Below are 15216 nucleotides of genomic sequence, written 5' to 3'. Positions count from 1 at the left end.
GAGGGAGAGGGGGGGGGGGGGGGGGGTCAGAGAGGGAGACACAGAATCTGAAACAGGCTCCAGGCTCTGAGCTGTCAGCACAGAGCCCGACGCGGGGCTCGAACCCACGAACTGTGAGATCATGACCTGAGCCGAAGTCGGACGCTTAACCGACTGAGCCACCCAGGCGTCCCAAGATTTTAAAAATATATTAATGTTATTAAGGTGATTTATAATGATTTAAAATCATGTTACTGCAGAAAGTTTGGATTACAGAAAAGTATAAGGGAGACCAAGGAGCCCCCAAACCTATAAAACTGAAAACATTTTGTTAAATTTTAACACTGAGTAAAAGCGTGGACCTGAGGGCGCAGCTGCTAACAAACCCTGCTACCTCATTCAGCTCAAACATTTTGGGCAAATTATTAATCTTTCTGTGTATCAGTTTCCTCGCCAGTTCAATGGGGGAAAACTGAAAAATATATATGGCTTCATAGTCTTGATGTGAGTACTGGGAGCATGGCTGTCCTTTCAGTAAAAGCTAATATGTATGCCATCGTTATTTGTTTTCCTATGCATATTTTATATTGTTGGCAATCACAAAATAATTTGTCTCCTCACGGTAGCTTTAAAAACAATGATTTTCTGATGGAATTTAAAATCTTTACAGAAATCATTTAAATGGCTGCATAATGCATTGTCTGGCTATACCATAATTTAAAATCCATTTTCCTGTTATTGGACATATAGTCGCCGATTTTTACTACCATATTTAATCTTATGATGAGCTTTTATTCTTAGATGTTTATTTGTTTACTTTTGAGAGAGACGGGACAGAGAGAGAAAGAGAGGGAGACACAGAATATGAGCAGGCTCCAGCCTCTGAGCTGTCAGCACAGAACCTGATGTAGGGCTCAAACTCAAGAACTGTGAGATCATGACCTGAGCCAAAGTCCTACGGTAACTGACTGAGCTACCCAGGTGCCCCATTCTTATGATAAGCTTTTAAATTAAAGTTTCTTCTTTCTTTGCAGGAGATAATTTCTTTATACATTTTTGGAAAAGCAAGTACAGGGTCAAAAGTAGTATTTTTTAGGGCCGTGGGTATAGAACGCGAAATTACTTTTCTAAAAAGTTTGTGTTAACTACCCCCAAACTGTATGAAATGACCTATTACACTTACACTCAAATCAACACTGAATATTCATATTTATTTTCTAAAACCCTGTAATTTGAGGCACCTGGTTGGCTCAGTCAGTTGAGCGTCCAACTCTTGATCTCTGCTCAGGTCATGATCTCAAGGTTGGTGGGATTGAGCCCCCTACACCGACAGCACAAAGCCTGCTTGGGATTCTGTCTCTCCCTCTCTTTCTGCCTCTTGCTTATGCTTTCTCTCTTTCTCACAAAATAAATAAACTTTTGAAAAATCATGTAATTTGACAGATAATGCAATTCTTTACTATTGATATTAACTTTTTCCCCAAATGTTCATTAATCTTTGTATTCCTTATGTTGTTGAAGAGCTTGTTCATATACTTGTCCATCTACAGTCTGCATGAAGTTTTTTTATTATTTTCATGGTTTTAATAAGAGTATATTGATCTTAACATATACATGACAAGTATGTTTCTCAATTGGTTGTTTAAGAAAACGATCATGGTGCTGCCTTTACAAAAATAAAAACAGCTGTTTTCATACACTTTATTAAGATTTATTAGAGCACACACACTGGCGAGCTCTCCTGGAGATCCCCGAGGTTAGTGCTGAGTCACACCTCCAGGATCTCTGCATTCGTGATGCTTTCTTCTAAGGGAAGGTTTACTTAAGCAAATTTGGTGCTTTTACTATTGCATTGTATTCCAGTGTTTTAGTTAATAAATACTAACTTTTATTCATACTTGTTTAAAGGACTTAAATTTTTTTTAATGGGAAACCAACTTGACAATAAACTGTAAAAAAAAATAAATAAATAAAGTAAAAAAAAAATCATAAGTCACATGGTAAGTCAGGGACCATATCTGTATTCACAAGTTGATGTACCAGGGTAAAGCAAAATGTTAATAAAGGGACAATATAAACAGAAAAAAAAATTTTTTTTAATGTTTATTTTTGAAGAGAGAGACCGTGTGTGCGTGTGTGTGTGTGTGTGTGTGTGTGTGTGTGTGTGTGTGAGGGGCAGATAGAGAGGGAGACACAGAATCCAAAGCAGGAGCTGTCAGCAGAGAGCCTGATGTGGGTCTTGAACTCATGGACCACAAGATCATGACCTGGGCTGAAGCTGGACTCTTAACGGACTGAGCCAGCCAAGCACCCTTGAAGGGTTGTTTTTTTTTTTTAAATTCTTTTCTAGAATTTATTTTGGCATATACTATGGGATGAGAACTTAAGTTAATATTTTACTTGTTACATCATCACCATTTAATCTTTATCCTCTGCCCCAATGTGTAATATCATCTTTGATCCTTATCATTTACTTATCATTATTTTATAATAAAATCTGTTTCTGGGCCACCTATTCTGTTTAATAGATCATTTTTTCACATTTTTAAAAACTATATTATGATGATCAGATGAATTTGATTATTATAGTTTTAAGGTATATTTTAACTCTGGTAGTGCCAGTCTGCTTTTTACTCTTTTCAAAATTATCTGAGCTAGTTTATTCTCTGTTGGGCATTTTATTGGAATTTCATTAGATTTAGGAAATAATTCACAAAAAAATCATATTTTTAGTGTTCTATCTGAAAACATGGTTTCCCATTTACTTAAGGCTTCTTTTTATCTTACTATCAAATTTATATAGGTCTGTACATTTCTTGTAATGACCGATCATACAAATTTTATATTTTTATTTCAGTTATTGTACTCCTATTAAGAATGTACTATTTGTTTATATTTTCTGATTATATATTTAACCATTTTGCTAAGCTTTCCCAATAATCTCGGTATTATTTTACCATGTTACCTTGACTTTGCAGAAAATATTTTATCTGCAAATAATGTTACACTTGTATTATGGAGTACATGTTTGTATTCACATGTTAAAATAACCCCCAGTGGGATGGTATTAGGAAGTGGGTCCTTTGGAAGATAATTATATTTAGATGAGGTCATGAGCCCCATGATGGGATTAGTGAGTGTCCTTATAAGAGAAAGAGACTAACATTTCCTCTCTCTGCTCTCTACTATGTGAGGACAGCGTGAGAGGATAGAAAGCTGCAAACCAGGATGAAGACCCTCTAAGAAACAAATTTGTTGGTACTTTAATATTAGACTTCCCAGCCTCCAGAACTGTGACAGATAAATGTTTGGTGTTTAAACCACCCAGTCAACAAATTATTACCCTGGAAATGTGTTACAGCAATGCAAACTGACTAAGACAACTTACTTCCACTTTCAAATACTGTAGCTTATTTATATTCTATCTCAAATTTTAATCAACTCCACATTCCAGAATGGTGTTAAATAATAAGATGAATATGTTTGTTTTCATTAGAAGACAAATATGTTAGTTATCATTGGAAATACATACGTTATATTTTAAAACATATCAACTTTAAGTATAATTTTTGTAAAATAAAAACAATCCACTGTATATGTAAAATCTGAAATGTTTTGGGTGTAAAAGTGACCATAAAAGAAACAGAATATTGTTACCTCCCTAGGGTGTTTCTCTTCTACTTCTGACGACAATCTCACCGTCACCCACTTATAGTAACCACTGATCTGAGACTATCATTAGAGATTAGTTTTGCCTATTCAAAAATGTCTTGTAAATGTAGTCATACTGTTGGCTTTCAAATGTGTCCTGCTTTCTTGGTTAAGTATAATATTTTTTTGAGATTCACCCATGTTGTTGCACGTATTAGGAGTTTACTCCTTATTGCTGAGAACTCCATTGTATGAACACACCACAGCTCCATCGCATGAAGCTTTATCAATTCACCTGTATATTAGATGTGGGTTATTTCCAGTTTTTGATAATGATGGATAAAGCTTCAATGAAAGTTTTGTAAATATAGTTTTCATTTCTCTTGGGTAAATGTCAAACAGTGGACTTGCTGGGTCATACAGTAATTCCATCTATAGCTTTACAAAAATTGTCAAAATATTCTCTGAAGAAACTGAAACCTTAGCTGTATTGGCTGTTTCTGCTCATGGTGTGTGGTTTGCTCCTGCTGCCCAGCATTACATCCAAGCACCATACAGCATATTGCTAGCCCAGATCAAAATTTAAAATTCAAAGTTAAGCTTCTAATGAATTCATATCCCTTTTGCATCATTATAAGGTTAAAAAATCACAAGTTGAACCACTGTAAGTCAGGGACTATCTGTATATTCCGGGTATGCCATTTGTCAGCTATATGTGTCAATACTTTTTGGCTTGCTTTTTCACTTTCTTAATGGTATTTTTAAAATGTTTTAATTTTGATCAAGTCCAATTACTGCTTTTTGTTTGTTTGCTAATGCTTTGACTTTCTTCTTTAAGAAAACTTTGTGTGCTTTAAAGTTATAAATATTTTCTCCTACATCTTCTTCTAGAAATATAAAATATATTCATAGATTTTATGTTGGGTATATGGTCTATTTGGGGTTTATTTTTGTGTGTGGTATGAGAGAGAAGTTCAAGTTCCTTTTTTTCATATATGAATTAAGTTGTTAAAAAAATACTTCTGTTCTCCCACTGAATTACATTGTTACCTTTGTCAAAAATCCCTTGAATAAATGTACATTTCTTCTTAGACTTTCTGTTCTGTTCCACTGACTCATGTGTAACCTTTTACCTTTACCACTCTGATTTTGTACTATAACCTTATAGTACCTCTTGAAATCAGGTATGATTAGTTCTCTAAATTTGTCCTTCATTTTCAAGATTATTTGGGCTTTTCAATGCAATTTTCATTTCTATATAAATGTTAAAGTTAGCTTGAGATTGATTTTAATTGTGTTGAATCTATAAACAAGTTTGGGGAGAATTTGCATCTTAACAATATTGAGTCCTCCAATTCATGAACACAATACATCTCTCTATCTAGGTCTTCTTTTATCTATTAGATGTATTTTCAGCTTTCCAGTGTATATGTCTTACCCATAGCTCATTGAATCTACCCCAAATATTTTATCATTTTAATGCTACTATAAATGGCATTCTTTGAATATCATTTTTTAATTGTTCACTGCTAGATTATAGAAGAGACTTTGTATTCTGAAATATTGCTAAATTCTCCTATGAGTTCTAGTGTTTTTGCAGATTCCTTAAAAACTGTCTACATTCATGATCATGTCATCTACCAATAAAGTTTTATATTTTTGCTGGCAGTCTCCTGTTTCTTTTTTCTTACCTTATTGCACTAGCTAGTATGTTGAATAGAAATAATGAGAATGAGTATAATTGGCTTGTTCTTAATCTGAAAAAAGATTCAATACTTCACTATTAACTGTATTGTCTGCAGGTTTTCTATATATCCTTTTTATCAGACCAGGGACATTTCCTGCTATTCAGTTTGTTGAAAGAATTTATCATAAATAGATGTTAAAATTTGTCTAGCATTTTTTATGCATCTATTATGCTGATCATATGCTTTTTCCCTTTTATTCTGTTCATATGCCAAAATGAATTGTTCAAGTTTTTAGTGTTAAACCCACCTTGCATTCTGGTGATAAATTCCTCCTGGTTATGTTATCATCTCCTTTTTATATATTACTAGATTCAATTTACAGTAAAACTGTTTGCAAGCATAATTTGTTCTGGAAACATGCTCATAATCCAAAGCACTTGTATATCAAAGTGAATTTCCTCATAAGAAATGATGAAAAGTCAGATGATTCAATCCACAACCCAAAAATATTCATATAAAGATGATTATAGTACTGTAACATAATACCAAATAATAAAAAAAGTATAAAATATAAAGAAAAATAAACAAATTAACCTGCACTTATCTTTGAAAACCTTCATGGCTGGTGTGAGGGAGATCAGAGAAAGGAGGGCTTTGTGTAGGATGACTTTCACTATCACTAGTGGAAAAACTGCTATCTATTGGCTCAATAGAATCTTTTTCTGCAAGAAAGCCTTTGTATACGCTCACACGGATGTTGATTACATATAGTGTTAATAAACTCTTGTCATATACTGTATTTCATGTAACTGGCAATAAGACAGCAGAGGAAAGTTTCAGTATCTGCAGGCAACCTGACCTAAAATGAAGCAAAGTATTCTTAAGCTTACTCTTGCATGAAAAAGCAGAGGACTGTCCACAGGTGCTTTGAAGTGACAAAAAATACACTAGTACCAATTGTGGGCACCTTCCAGCATTCTGAGAAATGACTGATTTGTGCCAAACACCATGACCTGATACCAAGTAACCAAGCATGGGAGATTATCACCCACAATCATGCAACGAGAGAGAGAGAGAAAGAAAGAGAGAGAGAAAGAGAGAAAGAGAGAGAAACAAGAACCATTGGTTTAGTTGTGAGCTTGTAACATTCAGTGTCACATACTACCCCTACTGCAAGCTATCACTCGTTTATCAAATTAAAATTGATTAGAAATGTTAGCTGTTCTTGCAGAATACTCACAGAACAAGTTACTCACAGTCCATGCTTTTGCACCACATGTCTTAAATGCTCTTCCCTTCTTTATCCAGCTATTGTACATGGCTTGTTAATTATAGTCTTTAGGGTCCATAATTGCTGGTGTCTATATGTTTTAGTGAGCTACACTTGCATTATACTTATTTATGTGTCTCTCTTCCAGTACAATTTTTAAATTTTTGGAAGCTTGGACCATGTCTTCTTCAACTCTGTAGCTTCAACATCTACTGCATTACCTGGCAAACAATCAATGAATATGTGTTGAATGAAATGTGAATTTTTTTTACTCTTTATTTTGCTATGTGCTACTTTAAGCCAAGTGACGCAGAAAGCAAAAGTATGAATGCAAAAGTATGTCCCTGAGGGACAACAAGGAACTGCCTTGCTGGGCCTAATAGCATGTAAACCTTAAGTCTAAGTCTCCTCCAAACTGGAGAATTCCTCATTTCAGATAGGCCACAGCGACCACCAAAGTTCAGGTGATTGTCTATAAACAGAAAGGCATCAGGAAGCAATAGCAACCACTTTCCCCCTAGCATTCTTACCTAGAGTATATCCATGACACTGTCTTTTCATTGGCTTGGTAGTAAATCTCAGTAATATTAACTTCATGAGACTTGGGTTTTTTAAATTTAAAATCTAAATATGTTGTTTATAACTTGGTGCAAAATTCGACATTGAGTTGGTGACACAAATAAACAAAAATTATGTAAATGATATCAACTATTAAAAACAATATAGATTCAGAAATGGGACAGAGACTTCACCTTTATTTGTCAAGTTGAAGAGACTGGACTGGCTCCACCATTGTTCAAATTTGGTAAAGACAGGATTGGTGGCAAACCTAATCATCTCCACAATTAGTGATTCATACTTTTGTCATTAGTTAAATGAAACGCTCATTTAAACTCTATATTTTATTTATTCAAACTGAAAATAGTAAAACTCTTTTTGCTTCTAACATATAATAAAAATAAATAAATTTAGACCTCGCTAATTCAAATATTATAACAATTTTGATTACATTATTTACATTTGGAATATTTTTGACAATAGCTCATCAAGTTAGTATGGTAAACATTTCAAGGCTAATAATTACATGACTCAAAAAAGTAAATTGATTTACATATTTTAAAAGAAATCTGTTAATATGATATGCTAGTTATATGTATTTTCTAGATAATCCTTTAAATAGATATCCAGAGATATTATACTAAATTAAGTCACATTAAAGGTCATGTAATTGCTTTCCCTTCGTGAATTCTGTAATTAGTTATTTTTCTTTAACTGACCTCTTTTAATATGTTTAAATTTTTTAAGAATTTAGCAGGCAGAATTCTAGAAGTAATTTCTTATTGATGTCATATAGTATGTCTGATTAACTAAATCTTACAGAGCATATTTAAGTATGTCGAATTTTAATATTTTTATGGATTTACCTAGGTATACATGAAACTCTAGATGTGTACTTTGGGGGTTTTTTTGGTTTTGTTTTTTGCTTTTTAATTTTTTAATGTTTATTTATTTTTGTGAAACAGAGCTTGAGTGGAGGAGAGGCAGAGAGAGGGAGACACAGAATCTGAAATAGGTTCCAGGCAGTGAGATCATGACCTAGGCCAAAGTCGGATGTTCAACCGACTGAGCCACCCAGGCGCCCCTCCAGATGTGTATTTTGTGTGCATGTGCCTATCTAATACCATTTATGCTAAATTTTTAAAATGTTTTATTTATTTCTGAGAGAGAGAGAGAGAGAGAGAAAGAGAAAGAGAGTGAGCAGGGGAGGGTCAGAGAGAGAGAGGGAGACACAGAATCTGAAAGAGGCTCCAGGCTCTGAGCTAGCTGTCAGCACAGAGCCCGACGCGGGGCTCGAACCCACGAACTGTGAGATCATGACCTGAGCCAAAGCCGGATGCTTAACCGACTGAGCCACCTAGGGGCCCCTATACCATTTATGTTAAAAACGGTTTCCAAAATCAAATAAAGGGCAATTTAAAACTATTAGTAGTCTTCTGTATATCTAACAAGGCATTCAACTCAGGGTAAGGTTGCAGAAAGATAAAAGGTATTTCCAGTCCTTTTCAACTTTCTATTTAAATTCACAACAAAGAGAAGAATCATTCTTGCACCACCAGTGTTCAGCGGCCACAAGCAGTTTCTTTGTGCCAGAAACTGAATCTGGCTTAAATGAAGACAATATCTACTTCCCAGAGGCTGTTGGACTTTCACAAGTTTGGCCACTCACAGGCAGAGCAGGAATGTTAGACTGCTGTGCCTGCTCCATGAAGCACCTCAGGGCACATTGCTCTCACACTTATCCAGCCTTCCATGCATACCTCCCTGGCTCTTCCCAAGAGTCACTCTGAGCACTTGGAAAGAATGAATGTACACCTTCAGTCTGAAGGAATCCACCTCAAGACCAAAATTTCTTGTGGTCTTATGCTTCAACTTAAAAATACATACGAAGTTTGCACTTTACCTGATGGACCCAATACCACTACCAAATCCATTTTCTAAAATTTTTAATGATTATTTTGTTTTAGAGAGAGAGAAAGAAAGAGACAAAGAGTGAGTTGGGGAGGGGTAGAGAGAGAGGGGGAGACACAGAATCTGAAGCAGGCTCCAGGCTCCAAGCTGTCATCACAGAACCTGACATGGGGCTCGAACCCACAAACCGTGAGATCATGACCTGAGCCTGAGTCAGACGCTTAACTGACTGAGCCACCTAAGTGCCCCCAAATCCATTTTCTAAATCAATACTTCCCAGAATCTGATATTCTGCCTGAATGCAATAAATATTTATTGAATGGCCAAATAATATATGCAAGTTGACCTCAGTGAAAAAAAGTATGTCTTCCCAAATCTTCAAGTAAAGCCAACACACTAGGAATATGCTCCATGATTAGTCTGTTGTGTCAAAAGTCCAATGCCTATATCCCAGTTTGAGAAACATGGTGGTAGAGTAGCTTCACAACTGATTGTTTACCAGGATAACTTCCAGAAATATTTTTACGTGCAGGTAATGATGCTGAGTCATGGCGCCAAATATAACGCTTGGTCTAAGGTGATTATAATTTAACTGCATATCCTTATTCAGTTAGCCAGGGGCTAATGAAATCACTATTTAAACAGTCAAACCCAAACTTTCTGTTGCTTTGGCGGTTAGAGCCTCTCTTCTTTCTGCAGGTCGAGTCAGCTCTTTCTTTGTCCAAGCTGTGAAGTAGACAGCTGAAGCAGCCATTCTCATAACTTAGGTAATAGCAAAGTATTGGGAAATAGCACAATTATAAAGATTCTTTGGCTAGGAATATAATAAGGAATATACTGGGAATATAATAAGGATTTTTCCCTGCCTCCCTGAAGGGTGTAGAGAACACTGCAGAAAAGAGGTAAGTAAACAAGCAATTGAAATAAGTTTGCCTCACAATTGCAGTAAGGGTCAGACATAATTTTGGAGGTCAGTAGAGAAAACCCAGAACACTAGTATTGGTCAGGAAAAATTTCTCCATCTCTTTAGGACCTTGGTAAAACCTAAACTCTCTTTTCTGAACTAAAGTGTGTATTATTAGAACCCTATAGTCTCCTTTCTTTATGTCTCCTTCCCCACTCCTAAACTAACCCCACTTCCCAATTCTTTATTTAATTGCACTGGTAACTCAGATAGAAAGCCTTGGAGTAATCATGAATTCTTTGCCTACTTTCTTTTACTCTTCCCCCTCCATCCTCACAGTTATTAAATCATTTATGTTACACTTACTAATGACTTCCATCCACCTCTTTTCTCTCTCTCTGCCTCCCTTCTCTCTTTGAGTCTCATTATTTATTGTATCAATCTCTTAATTGGTCTCTCTCCACCTAAACCATTTTATAGATACTTATTACATTCATCTTCCTAAAATTCATCTCCAGACACTTCTCTGTCACATTCACATATCTTTCATGACTCCTCTGTCATGTAAGGTCCTCCCAAACTTTGTTTCATTCGCAGTGACCCCTTCTCTACCAACCAAACTCTACTACTTACGGCTCTGATACACCTCCTGTACTAACCACCTCAATAGCTTTGCTTTTGCTCATCCAACCCAGAGATCCGCCCAAATGATCTCTTTTATGCTTTTCCCTCTCCGAATCCCGTTCTGCTTCAATGCTCTCCCCAAACAGCTCATTGCCTGTATCACCCAACTGTGGATCTAGTACGGTCTTTGCCACATTGAGGATATAAAACTATTGCAACAGCAGTTTTTGTTTTTTTTTTCAGTAATTGCAGTGATAGCGCCCCCTCCATGGTGGCATTTGCAGGGTTTGCCCCATGTGACACAGACTCCAGGTCCAGCCAGCACACCTCTCCCTACGTCAAGGTGACCTAGAAGGCAGAGATCTCAGTGTTGATACTCCTTCTCTTCTCCCTTCGAGTGCAAAACTTAGATTACCCAGAAGACACATGAGAAAAGGCTGGTGGACTCTAGCCAAACTGTCTTCTATCATCTCTTAAATCATGCCTTTGCTCACTAGCTCATAGCAGCCTTCATGGACACCTGGGTATTTTCCTACTGTAAGCCTTTTGAAAATGAGAGCAGAGATTCACTTAGAGAGAACTGCAGAAGGTAAGAGCAATGAGCTGTGTTCGTGGAAAGATATCAATGAGGACACTTGACAGTGTGAGCCCAAGAGGATTCTGAGTCAAGTATATTGCCTTTAAAGCAATGAACTTTGTTCCAAGTCCTGCTGTCATTCTGTGAGTTGAGCAGTAGAGCCAAAGAGAAACCAGAGAACAGTTTCTCCAAAGATGGTTTGTAAGAATGAAGGATACTCAAATGTTTATACAAAAAAAAACGCATAAGTGAGTTCTATATCTCCATTACTATGTGTCCTATAAATCTGGAAATACAGACTCATACATGTGCATTTAATACTGAATATTCAATAGTTCTTATTGAGGATGTGAATACAGACAAACTTCCTTAGGAAATGCTATAAAAGGACATGAGGCTACAGTCAAAATTAAAAAAAAAATAACAACATGATGTTGTTCCTGGAACAGCAGCAGATCACAGAAGCTAATCTGGGAAACAGATCCTGAGGGCATTTAATAAACTTAGATAAGCCCTAACGATTACATTGACTGAGTCACGTAATCACAATTTTTTTTAATTCTTCTGCAAATGTGAGCCTTTTAAAGAGTGCATTTCCTTTCTTAATGATTCATTGGGGAAAAAGATATTCATCTTAAGCCAGAGAAAGTACAATTCATTGGTCCTTGGTGAAAATGAAGTCCTGAAAACAACAGGTTGATGTTCTTGCTTCCACCAGCTCCACTGAGTTCTTGTTTTTTGTAAAGAAAAGTATTGAGACTTGGATTAATTTATTCTTTCAAGAAATATTTATTGACTGTCTACTATGTATCTCATATGCGGTTGGAGAAAATAAGCACTACACAAAATAGACATACCTCCTATCTCTCTAGGACTTTAAGTGTAGCAAGGAAGGAAACTGTTAAATAAAAAAGAAGAATCATTCTTTAAAGTAAAATGGTGGTATTATAAGGGAAAAGTACACAGTGTATAATTGCCAGACCAGACCTAGACCAGGAAGTTTCCCTATGGAAATTAAATTTAAGCTGTAACTTGGAGGGTGAGAAGGAGTAAACCAGGTGAAAGGTAAGAAATGTTAGGGAAGATAATTATGTTTTTTTATTGTTTTTTTGTTTTTTTAAAGGTTTATTTCTTTATTATTTTTAAAAATGTTTATTTATTTTTGGGAAAGAAACATGAGTAGGGGGAGGCAAAGACAGAGGGAGACAAAGGATCTGAAGTGAGCTCTGCACTGAGGCTAGAGAGCCTGATGAGGGGCTTGAACTCGTGAACCATGGGATCTTGACATGTGCCGAAGTTGGACACTCAACTGTCTGAGTCACCCAAGTGCCCTGTATTTTCTTATTTTTGAGAGACAGAGCATGAGCAGGAGACGGGCAGACAGAAGGGGGGATAGAGGATCCTAAGTGGTCTCTGAGCTGACAGCTGTGCACCACATGAAGGGCTTGAACTCACCAACCATGAGATCATGACCTGGGCTGAAGTCCAGATGCTCAACTGACTGAGCCACCCAGGTACCCATGGAAGATAATTATGTTTTAAGACAAGAAAGCATGTGCAAATGTCCTGGAGTAGTAGGGGCTGTGTGCCTTTGAGGCACCAATGGAAGACCGCTGGCTGAAAGATGGTAAGTGCAAGGAAGAGCAAGGTAAGATGACACAAATGCGCCTGGCTTTGGAAAGTCATGATAATGACCTTAAATTTTATTCTAATATCAATGGAACACCAGGGAGCAGGCAAACATTTGTTTTTAACTTAAACCTTTGTAGAGGTTTTTTAATATTAATCTCTTGTATGAGTATACACATTTCTTGTGTTGAATTATTTTTAAATATGTCAGTATCAGTTTCAATATATAAGAATCAACTTAATGACTTAAGTGGTAGAAATATCTCCATTTCTCATATTATGTATTAATATCATATATACTTATAATAATCTTTGCAAAAGCAATACCTATGAGCAAACTACTATCACTGCAATCTTTAGCATCATGATTTTTCTTTTGTACATTTTGCTAATTTATTAAGTATGCTAACCAAGGTAATGCTAGCTGGTCTGTCAAAGAGACCCCAAAAGTTTATTCCTTATTTATATTATAGTTAAAAGCATATGCTCCTGTTGAACAGACAGTTTTCCTCCATGTGGTGACTCAGGACCTCAGTTTCTTCCAACTGCTTGCTGTGCCCTCCCTTGGGATAAAGGTTCCCAAGCTTTGCTGGAAGAAGGTGATTAGAATCACCTGAGAGCTTTTAAAATCCTGATGCCGAGGTTGTACCCCGTATGAATTAAATCAGAATGTCTGGAGGTGAGAACAAGCTACCCAGCTAGTGATGGGAAAAGAGAGTGTGAAAAAGGCACACAGGCTTCCTAAAAGTCTCATGTCAGTAGTGACACATATTCCACTGGTTAAAGCTCGGCACATAGTCATGCATTATCTGTAAATAGGGCTGGGGAAAACAATCTAGCTATGTTCCTGAGAAAGGAACTGTCAATAGTTTTTGTTATAGAAAGTATAGAAACTACAACATTGTGGAGGCTGCTTTTAAGCAACAAACTTGAGCAATGGAAACTTGAACAGGACAAAAGAGCCCACAGCACCCACTGAGCTGAATGCAAACTGCCTCAAAATAGTCATAAGCCCTAAATGACCAATGACAACCTTATAACCGTGGCCTTCCACCACAGCCGCAGACAGTCTCTCCTTTGCTGTCCTGCCCCCTTTCTCCCTTGCAGTGTATTCAACAAACTTGCATTCTTTTGTTCTTCCTTGGATGAATTCTTTCACTGCCTGTGCCACCAGCCCCCACCCAATTAGGACATTCAACATTTGATGCCCCTTCCCATCTGATTGGAGAGCCCCACATTCATGTGTTGCTATTGCATTAAGTCCCATATTTTAAATTGCTGTTGAATTTGATTTTTCTTTTTTTGCCCCTACATATCTGAAATTATTTCAAATACCTTTGTTTGTTTGTTTTTTTCTGGGTTTGGCATCGAGAAAACCAGAAGTGAATATTTGCTGAATTTTATTGTATTCATTGATATTTAAGTAGATAGGCCAAAATCTTGAGTGATGATCTCATAACATGTGAACCCATTTATTTAGTATCAGGGATGAATTCTGAAGTCAGAGTCATTGATTTTAATAGAGAACCAGCTCTTATGGCATACATTTCTCTATGCAAGCTGCACATATGTGTTTCTGTTTTTCAAAATTTTATTTGTAGTTGGCTTTCAAAATAGAAGTGTGGGCTAAATCCAACAGATTTCAGATATCAAAATGTGGAAGAACACCTTGTAGCACTTGGAAAAACTAGTTAGCCAAAACTAGTCATGTAACTCTTAATGGCTCCTTGACCATAAGAGTTGGGAGTTAGCACGTAGTAGGGAACTGATGAAGGGGTCTTTGAGAAAAGTCTTTTAAAAGAGCCCGCCTGAAGAGGAAGAGTATGAGGAGTTTCCTCCTACTCTCAATCATGGGAGAGAGGATTCAGGGAAACCAATTGGTGAACTTCACGTGTGTCTCTTGCAGTTTGAAGGACAAAGTGAACAGACACCACATCATCCGTGGTAATTCTACAAGGCGAGGCGCTGGATGGAAGTAAGACATAGTAGACTCCACTGCCATCATTGTGCTTGCCGGTCTGTGATTTGTGACTGCTCTCAAGTCTCTGGGGGAGAACTGTTCTGTGCATGTCTGGAATCTCTGGGCTCTGTTGTTTTAAGGTCTCAAGCAAGGCTTCCATTTCACATTCTATTACACATCATTTTAATCTTCTTAATACCATATAAACAGGATTCTGAAAGGTCCAAAAGGAACAGTTCAACTTTTGGGGTACTTTTATACAAGATTAAAAGAAGAAAAAGTGAAACTGTAAAATACCATAAAATGGTAAGATGTTAGTATTATTTGGTGCTCCTTTATAATGCTTATTACTAAAAAGATCCCTTATCAAAATATAATATAGGGATATGTAACCATACTTAACCAGGTTCAGTTTGTTTGGGGCTTTTCTATACTTAGTATCTAGTCAAGACTTCATGGGCTTAA

The sequence above is a fragment of the Crocuta crocuta genome, unplaced genomic scaffold, assembly GCF_008692635.1.
Source record: "Crocuta crocuta isolate KB4526 unplaced genomic scaffold, BGI_CrCroc_1.0 scaffold176, whole genome shotgun sequence".
Lineage (NCBI taxonomy): Eukaryota > Metazoa > Chordata > Mammalia > Carnivora > Hyaenidae > Crocuta > Crocuta crocuta.
This window is presented reverse-complemented; position numbering follows the sequence as displayed.